The sequence below is a fragment of the Coenobita brevimanus genome, chromosome 107 (assembly GCF_032717465.1).
Source record: "Coenobita brevimanus isolate Jiangsu-jjx chromosome 107, ASM3271746v2, whole genome shotgun sequence".
Taxonomy (NCBI): Eukaryota; Metazoa; Arthropoda; class Malacostraca; order Decapoda; family Coenobitidae; genus Coenobita; species Coenobita brevimanus.
This window is the reverse complement of record NC_137060.1, coordinates 4,963,832-4,973,831: the sequence shown is the minus strand read 5'-3', so window position 1 is coordinate 4,973,831 and position 10,000 is coordinate 4,963,832.

The following is a 10,000-nucleotide window of genomic DNA, read 5'->3' as shown; positions in this document are numbered from 1 at the left end:
ATATAACACAGAAGTGAATATTAAGCAGTAAATATTAGTCAGTGAATATGAAGCAGTGAATATTAAGCAGTAATATGCAGAATAAACCACTGAATAAAGGTGCACCGAAGCCCCTGTACCAGCCAGAATACATCCACAGAACTATAATTCCTTCATTTTAACGTGGCGGAGATTTTCGTCCATTACCAGCTGGTTTGCCGTGACTTGGTGGCAGAATACAGCATTACGGCTCAGCAGCCTTTACGTAGCACTTCTTCGTGACTAGCACCATATTCTGGTGTTAATCTCATGCATTCAGAATGGAAAGATGACAGTTTTACGCCAAGTGGAAATGAACAGAGTGTAGGTGGAGAGATAAGGTGTCAGAGTAGTAGTAGTAGTAGTAGTAGTAGTAGCAGTAGTAGTGTCAGAGTTTGGGAGGGTGGTGGTGTGTCGTGGAAAGAGGGGTCGTTGCTGAGTAGTGACAAAGGCGACTGAGATTTACATGTTAATGTTACCCCCTCACAGGGTAGATAGATGGAAGCAGATAGATAGGTAGGTAGATGGAAAGAGCTAAGACGTATTTTTACTCTCTCTCTCTCTCTCTCTCTCTCTCACACACACACACACACACACACACACACACACACACACACACACACACACACACACACACAAATAGAGTCACGTAAGAGCCTAAATATTTCCCCTGAGAGCCGTAGAGTCTGTCGCCGTATTCATAAACTTTATTAAGCTTAAATTGTGTTTGAGTTTGGTAATTTCTTCATTTTAACTCGTTCAGTGGTCTTGGAGAGGGACGCCTTCATGTGGTGGCACCGATAGGACTGGATGGCACCACTTCCCGATAGAAACGTCCTTCATTAACTTCACTATCCCTCAATGTAGGAGGGTGGACTGCATGAAGGATGTGGTTTGTGTAGTATTAAAGGACTTTAGTTGTTGGAGCTTTGTAAAGCATCCCTCCAGCAGCGTGGGAATCACAGCAATGCTTCCAGGATTTGCCATGCCAGTGACCCTAATCATAGCAATATCTAGGGCAATATTTACACTGGGTGGTACTCAAGGGACCTATTATCAGACACTTCTAAAGCATCACTCCAGCAGTATTGTAATCAGAGCAATACCCGAGTAACATTTAGCCTTGATAGAATCAGAGGCTGCCAGTAATATTTCACGCTGATTATAATTAGAGTGGCCTGTATCGGAGCAATAGCTGTTCATTATTTGGGTTGTGTAATGTTGAAGGAAACTAACCGACAGACAAGTGATATAAAATCAGAGCAATGCTGTAGCAATATTTGGCTTGTTTAACATCGTAAGGAGCTGACAGACACTTGCTTCTAAATCAGATCAGTACCCGAGCAATATTTGTGTTGTGTAATGTTAAAGGGAAGTAACAGACAACTGATCTCAAATCGGAGCAATACTGCAACATTATTTGAGTTGGGTAATATTGAAGGCAGCTCTCAAACAGTTGTCTTAAAATTGGAGTAATAGTAGAGCAATATTTGCCTTCCCTTTATTCCGTTATCTTTTACTGGTCTAAAAATTTTAATCTTCCATCTTGATTACTGAGGCATGAGAAGAGGTTAACTCTAGAATATAATGCTAATCACGGAGAAGTTCTATAGAAAGGATGTTATGTCGCAGTATTTACATTCTGCCACTGAACTACAAGAAATAAGCTACAAAAAGCTGGAAGTCTTTGCCAATATTTCGTTCACTTTATGTACGTAGAGATTTTCATCCTTTGCAGCTTATTTCCCGCAGCTCAGTGGCAGAATAAAAACAATATTATCTACATCCTCCCCATGACACTTTCGTGACTAGCGCCATTTTCTGGTATTAATAGAGTATTACAACTCAGCATTCAAGATGGATAGGTGTCAGTTTTACGCCAAGTTAGAGTAAACAGAGTATAGTGTTCAAGGTAGGTGAGAGACATTAGGTGTTGCATCATTTCTAGTCGACCAGCCTCTCCGTTCATTACATCTGCCATATACTGCAGGGCTGTCCGCCGTAATGAGAGAGAGGGAGAGGGAGAGAGAGTAGGGTGTGGCGTTAGCAGGAACAGAGTACGTCCTAGTAATGAAGGAATAATCCATGACCGTATTTTTAAGAACCAGAAGCCTGCCTCGTTCAGCCCGTCACATGTCCTTAAAAACTTATTTATTCAGTCTGCAGACGACGAAAGACAACATTAATATGCGTATCGCCTTTATTTTACGTGTCCGAATACTCATTTTAGTGGCGTTTAAAAAGCTCCTGGCCTTAAAAATATCTGAATTTTGAAACGAGATGTGTTGTACTTGCCCTGAAAACACTTGCTGCATCTAGTCAGGCCAGTTATCACGAAAGACAGTATTAATATGTATATCTTATTTCATTTACGTCTCCTAATACGCAGTTCGGTTGAGGTTGTGTTTAATAAACTCTTGGCCTTAAAAACAGCATGATTTCCGAAGCTAGAGCTTTTGCCATGAAATAAAATAAAATAAAATTAACTCAGTTTAATTACAACAAAAGACTGAATTAATGTGTGTATTGCCCTTGTCTTACGACGTCTGATGTTGAATTGTGTTGCAGAGGCGTTAAATTAGCTCTTGGCCTTGAACAAGAATTCCGAAACTTCAGCTTTTCTAAATGCTTAACCAGTGTGGAGGCTGCATGCAGGACCTTAGTCAAGGCTGCCAACATGAGTGAGCCATTAGTCACTATTAATTCATGTTGATGCGGCTAATAGGCAGGCTTATACGGTGATACAAATTAGATACTGTTTGTAAGAAATGCTATGGGTTGTGTGAGAGGAACAGTAGCCGTAAATAGCGCGAAAACTGGAGTAGGTAAGTGTGATGGGGAGTGTTGGCGTCCATGATGTCCACGCAGGTGGTTCTGCGCACGTCCACCACGTAAACACCAGCTGGGAGACTGCAACGGCCTGGGACGGTTTTTTTTTATGTGTGATTTTGAAGTGAATTGGAATGATCCTGGAGTGTTTTCCGTGTGTCTGAGTATCGTTGAGAATGCGGAGAGGACGGAGTGAGAAAGAAGGGAGGCAAGGAGGAGGAAATTGAGAGAAAATGAGAAGAGTAAAGAGGGCAGGAGGCTTGATTGATGTATGTTGCTGGTGATACTCTCATTGACTCTGTTACCCGCAGAACAACTTACGCATTGCAGTGCTTATAAATATGGTGTGGGTGAAGATTACAGTATAAACGAGCAGTCATACATAGTTTCAACACTTCTCTCCGATGACGTATATGTTTGTTGATGCTGTTTGTAGACGATTTTACCTAGGCGAAAACTTTTCACATATGAGGTTTCCTACGGCCGTCATTTAGCACTTCAGTACAGTGGGTGAGTAAAGTCATCTGGAGGTAACTGTAGTTCGTTCACTTTAAGTGGACATATATTTTGTTCTCTTGCAACATATATCCCGTAGCGCAAGGCAGAATATGACAATACTACGGCTCTACATCCTTCGTATAGCATTTCTTCGTGTCTGGTGCCATAATCTAGTGTTAATCTGTTGTTATAGCTCAGCACCGAAGGTAGAGAGGTGATAATTTTAAGTCTAATTAAAGTGAACAGAGAGCATAATGGAACACTAAATATGTGATGGGATTGGAGGGGTTAAGCTTAGACCAGTTTATAAATACGATGTGTGTGCTGAATGTGGGTTGGTCACGCTAATGATCCGTGTGTGTGGCGTGAGGCAGTAAAGGGATGGTGTGGGTAGATGAGAGGCTTAGCTAAGGTCCTGTTGGCCTCTATCCCTCTCACATTTGGCGTCTATTTTCCCCCAGAATGGTCAGGAAAAAGGAAGGTATTGCTCTCATGGCCGCGTCTAATATATAATTTAATTCCAGCTGATGTCAGAATATTTCATTAAGCTTAGAATACTATGGATAGATGAGGTGCAAACATGAAAGCATAGCTATTCTCCTCTATCCTTTCCTTATTAGGCCACAATTTTTTCCATGCTCATACGAAATGGTCGAGAAAAGGGGAGGTATTAACCCATTCATTACGAGGACGCATTTTACATTATATTTTTGGTGTCTTAACACCATTTCATTCAGCCATGTCCCGGGAGGTATTTTTGGTGTCTTAACACCATTTCATTCAGCCATGTAGGTATTTTTGGTGTCTTAACACCATTTCATTCAGCCATGTAGGTATTTTTGGTGTCTTAACACCATTTCATTCAGCCATGTAGGTATTTTTGGTGTCTTAACACCATTTCATTCAGTCATGTAGGTATTTTTGGTGTCTTAACACCATTTCATTCAGCCATGTAGGTATTTTTGGTGTCTTAACACCATTTCATTCAGCCATGTAGGTATTTTTGGTGTCTTAACACCATTTCATTCAGCCATGTAGGTATTTTTGGTGCTTTAACACCATTCCATTCAGCCATGTAGGAACTTTTGCTGCCCTAACACCATTTCATTCAGCCATGTAGACACTTTTCATATATACGGGGTTAAATGTAACCCCATTAACCTTCTGCTATAGAATTTCTCCTTCACATGAAATAAAATACCGTAGATTTTATGTAAGAAAAAATAACATTACTTCAGGTAAAGGTGGCTATGGAGTTTGTATATTTGTGTATTTAGAGGTATTGTATATGTGAGGCGGGTCTCTGAAACATAGATATATACTGTATAGTTGTATGCCAGTAAAGGTTTTTTTTCGTGCAGTATAGAGTCAGTATTGGGAAGGAAGGCATGACGTGGGAATGATTTTTGTGGACCATTTCGCTGGTCAGGTTGCTAATAGTTCTCTCAGGTTTATACTTTGTCTTTCCTTGTTTGTACATCCTGCCTCACCCCATCGTGTGGGTAGGAACTGGCGGTAGGGTGATGGTGAGGACTAAGAGGATTTTGATGCACGATGATGATAATAGTATTGATGATAATGATGGTGATGGTGTGATGATAGTAGTGGTAGTGATGTTATTAGTGGTACCGGTAGTGATGATACTAGTGGTATCGGTAGTGATGATAGTAGTGGTAGTGATGATGGTGGTGGTGGTGGTGGTGATGAGAAGGAAGAGGATTATGGTGAGGATAATGGTGATGGTGATGAGGGTAATGATGATGGTGATGAGAATATTGAAGCTAATGATGGTGGTAGTGGTGATAGTAGTGATAGTTGTGATGATGATGGTGGTGGTGATAATGAATAACGATGAAGGTATAATCATGTGTTTGTAGTTGTATTTTATTTTGCTTCAGAGAGGGTGGTGGGAAAACAGTTATTCTCTCAGTCTATACTGAAAACTCTATGAATGATACGTGATAGAGACCCACAGACTCCGTGGTAAGATGCAGCCAACCTTGCCTGGCACATAATGTTTGTGTAGGATCAGTGTTGCTCTTCCATCTACGTCTTGCTGGGTTTGCCACTGAGCAGCAGGAGAGAGGAGGAGCGGTGGTTTACCTGAGGCATTACAGTCAGACGAGAGAGAGAGAGAGAGAGAGAGAGAGAGGTGTGTGTGTGTCGCCGCTTTCCAAATGCACTTCATGTATATGAAAGTTCAGGAGAATAACAACTTGCATATTTCATTGTTCGCTTTTGACGTGGAGGGACAGGTTGACGAATGAAGAAGTGAAGGAACGTTGTGGGGTGGATGTGGATGTGGTTGAGAAGATTAGGAGAAATACACTGAGGTGGTTTGGACATGTGGAGAGAATGGAGAATGAAAGACTGACTAAGAGGGTGTATGTGGGTGAGGTAGGGGGAGGAGAGGGAGAGGTAGACCGAGGATGAGGTGGAGGGATGGAGTTGAGAGGTATATGAAGGAGGGGGGGGTGAGTTGGGGGGAGGGTAGTCAGATGGTGGGTGACAGAGCGACTTGGAGGCGTTTTGTCTGCGGCCACCCTTTGCGGGATTAGGGCGTCGGGCTATAGATAGGTAGATAGATAGATATTTCATTGTAACTCCTGCCAGACAGTTTTATTCCATTTGGCGGAGACGCTGTCGTGGTGAACGGGATGCACATAATACAATTAAATATTTACTGTGATTTGGTAGTGTTATACATTTTTTTTATTATTATTTTTTATTTTTGTGTGTGTTTTGTCTTTGTTGATCTTGTGTATATGTCCTTTTCACCTGTACACGCTCACTAACTCATTGTCTTTTTCACAGGTACGTTGAAATCCTCCAGTGAACCCAGAGAGTCGAAGGTTATTCCAGCACAGTAAGTGTGTTTGTAGTAGTGGTTGGCAGGAGCAGGAGAGGGAGACTGAGAACGAGGTGGACAGATGAGGTGTGAGAGTACCATAGGTAAGAGTGGTTGGCGATGCTGTGTTGTCGAAGGTGGGTCGTTACTGAGTAGGGACAGAAATGCCTGAAAGACCAGTTTTGCGAGGCCTCCCCCTGTAGGACGCGACGTCAGGAGATAGATAGATAGATAGATAGATAGATGGATAATCAGGGATGAGATAAGTTTGTTATATGAAGGAATTATTAATGTCATTGTTTGCGTTGGTAATATACAGTAGGATAATAAGGTGTTGTAGACAAAATAAATCGCAGAGGAAGAGGTGCTACCCAGTCTAACCCAGTGACAAGTACGGACTTACATGTTACTTTGGAGTGATTATTTATTTGTGCGGATTGGAACACCCGATGTGTGTAATAATAATGGTGATGTGTTGATAATAATAATAATAATGATAATGATAATAATCGTGGTAATAATAATAACAATAATGAATGTCATAGTAATAGAACAATAGTAAAAAGTTGCAGGAATAGTAGTGGTAATTAACGATTAATCATTGCAACCTGTGTGTGTGTGTGTGTGTGTGTGTGTGTGTGTGTGTGTGTGTGTGTGTGTGTGTGTGTGTGTGTGTGTGTGTGTGTGTAACAGGAAGAGAGAGAGAGAGAGAGAGAGAGAGAGAGAGTACATCTGTATCTGTAACTACAGGTGTATCTATATCTATGTATATATTTATCTATATCAATAAATCTGTCTATCTGTTTATTTATCTGTCTATCTATCTATCTATGTCTGTCTATCTATCTGTAATGGATGTTTACCTTCCTGTCAACAAATCTGGCATTTATACATATAGCAAAATATTTTCCTCGTTTTTCCTTCTAGTTGGCCAAGCGGAGAGAGGTGCAAGGTGAGGCAGGGCGTGGCTCTCTCTCTCTCTCTCTCTCTCTCTCTCTCTCTCTCTCTCTCTCTCTCTCTCTCTCTCTCTCTCTCTCTCTCTCTCTCTCATTTTCCATTCCCCTGACCTTTTTCTCTCTCACCGCCTGTTCCCCCTCCTCCACTGTCTTCTCTCCCCACCCTCCTTCTCTCTTACTCTTGCCTTCCCTTTTATCTCATTTTCTTTCCTCTCTTCTCGTCTCTTCTCCTCTCTTCTTCTTTTCCTTCTCTCCTCTCTCTCTCTCTCTCACACACCCAACCCACACTCTTACCTGTCCTTGTCCATTGCAGTGTCTTTCTTCTTACCTTTACCCCCAGTCGACCTATTCTTTTTTTAATTTCTTCCTCCCTCTTTTTGCCTTTCCCTTTGTCCTTCATTTTTACTCACTCTTCTCCTTCTCACCCACACCTACACTCTTCCTCTGCCTGCCTCCCTCCCTCCCATTCTTTCATCTCTCCTCTCTTTCCCTTATTTTTCCACCCTCATCTACCCCAGCCTCATCTACCCCAGCCTCATCAACCCCAGCCTCATCTACCCCAGCCTCATCTACCCCAGCCTCATCTACTCCACCCTCATCCACCCCAGCCTCATCTACCCCAGCCTCATCTACCCCAGCCCCGCCTCATCTTGTGCCATTGCAATATTCATGGCAGCCTTGCATGGTGCACCAAAGCTTATTGCACAGTCGTCACCGTGGGTATGAGTGAGGCAGTAAAGGGAATGAAAGGCTATTGTGTCAGGTAATAAAACTGTGGGAATTATGCCCTGCCAGGATTGCCCCGCCACACCCTACCCTTCCCTCTTCCTTTGCTCCTGTGATTCTTGGGGCGGTATTCTCGTGCCCTTAGCAAGCTGACCAACACTTCTTCCGTACCGGTTTTATTTCTGATTCTGCTCCGTTACTGTATTCTTGTGTGTTATTTATCCAATCTATATTTGCATTAAAAATATATGAGAAAAATAAGGAGGATATTGATGGGTAGTTTGGAGGAAAATCGTTAAGGAAGAGGTGCTAGGGAGCCTCCTTACCCGACAAGAATACGGGCCTTGGCCCCTCCCATTGCTGTCTTTTTGTAGTATAATCTTGTTTCCATCAGACGGTTGTACTGACCTTGAGGGTGCTGGAGAGGGACGCCTTCACGTGGTGGCACCGATAAAACCGGCGATTCCACAGCCATGTTATATAAACGTCCCTCAACCCAGTACCTGGAAACTAGGATGGTGGGCTGCTGGAAAAGTGCAGCTTCATCCTTTTTTTTTTTTTTCTTCTTTTTTTTTTATGTGACCGACTCTGGGCATAGGCTTCACAGCCTGCTTTCAAGGCCCAGTAGTCGTCCTACGTACCGTACACCTCTACATGTCACCACTTCGGCGCTAACACCCACCGTCCATACTGAATACATGCTAGGGCTGTCTCATACAGGACTGGTGTCTTGGTATTAGCGGGGGTATTTTTACGACATGTCGGCGGGTCTTCTGGTAAATGAGTAAAGACTGATTTTCCTGAATTCAAATCCTTAAACTGTTCCCTGCCCCCAGCGGGATTTGAACCCGGGTCCGTTAGGACTGTAGGCCAACTCTCTACCAACTGAGCTACCGCCTCCCCACTGGGTTCACATTTCAGATGAACTTGGGCCACAAGTACTACTATTGCTAATCCCTACACTACAGGAGATGTCCCTTACGTCACACCACACCCTTCCCTTCTCCCTTCCTTTGCTTCTTCAAGTTTTGACCCCTTCAGTACGGTGATGCTTTATTGTCGTTTAATCTTCATTCCTTCAGACGACTTTATTCAGCATACAGTAGATGAAACCTTTGGAACTGCAGGGGTTAGATACAGCCTTCATTAACCCCTTCACTAACACAGGTCCTTCCTAAGGTGAATAAACTCGTAAGGAAGTAGGAACAATATATCAGAAAATACGTCACGGGATTCAGAAAGAGACATAAAAGGCACAGTGCGGTGATGTGTTTTGTTGTGTATTCCTGTGTCCTTCACACGAGCTTATTCAGCTTAGAAGAGAACTGTTGAGTTGCAGTGTTTGGATGCGGTACAGCCTTCGTTGATGCCTTCATTGAATGAGTCATGATATAGTTGTTTAACTTTAACTTGGCCAACAATTCTCGGTCTTTTGCAGCTTAATTCACGTAGCTGAGTGGCAGACAAATAAAGTGCTTCATCTCTGCAACCTTTCCATAACATCTCTGCGTTACTGTACTCTGTTCACTCTAGCTTGGTCAAAAATTGCCATCTCTGCATCTTTAATGCTGAGCTGTATCTGTCTGTCTATTTATAGCCAGACTTGTGTCTGTTAGGGGTGACCGTTTTGACTTTGAGTTAGTTGTTTTCTGGGGAGATGCACTAACCCTCCGCCAATCCACTTGTTGACACGTGGGGAACACATATGGTTTGGTTATATGGTTACCACCCAGCGTTGTAAATGGTTTCCTGGCTTACAGGAAACCGTTAGGTTTATCATGCAATGTAAAGCCACCTGAAAAGGAAGGGAGAGTAATAAAAAATTGACAAGAAAGATGGGAGAAATAGGAAGAGAGGAGGGCAGACAGAAAGAAGAATGCTACAGGTGAAGGAAGAAGTAGGCAGCACTACATCAGGTGAGTGGATGATGGTCACCACCACCTACCACCACACGAGATTAAAATTAGAATTTGGTGCTAGCCACGAAGAAGTGCTACGGAAAGGACGCACAGTTGTGGCATTGTCTTATAATGCCACCGCGCTATGAGAAATAAGCTGCGGACGAAACTCTGGGTCAAGTTAAAGTGAGTGATCTGTAACACTTGATACTAATGTTTAATAGGTG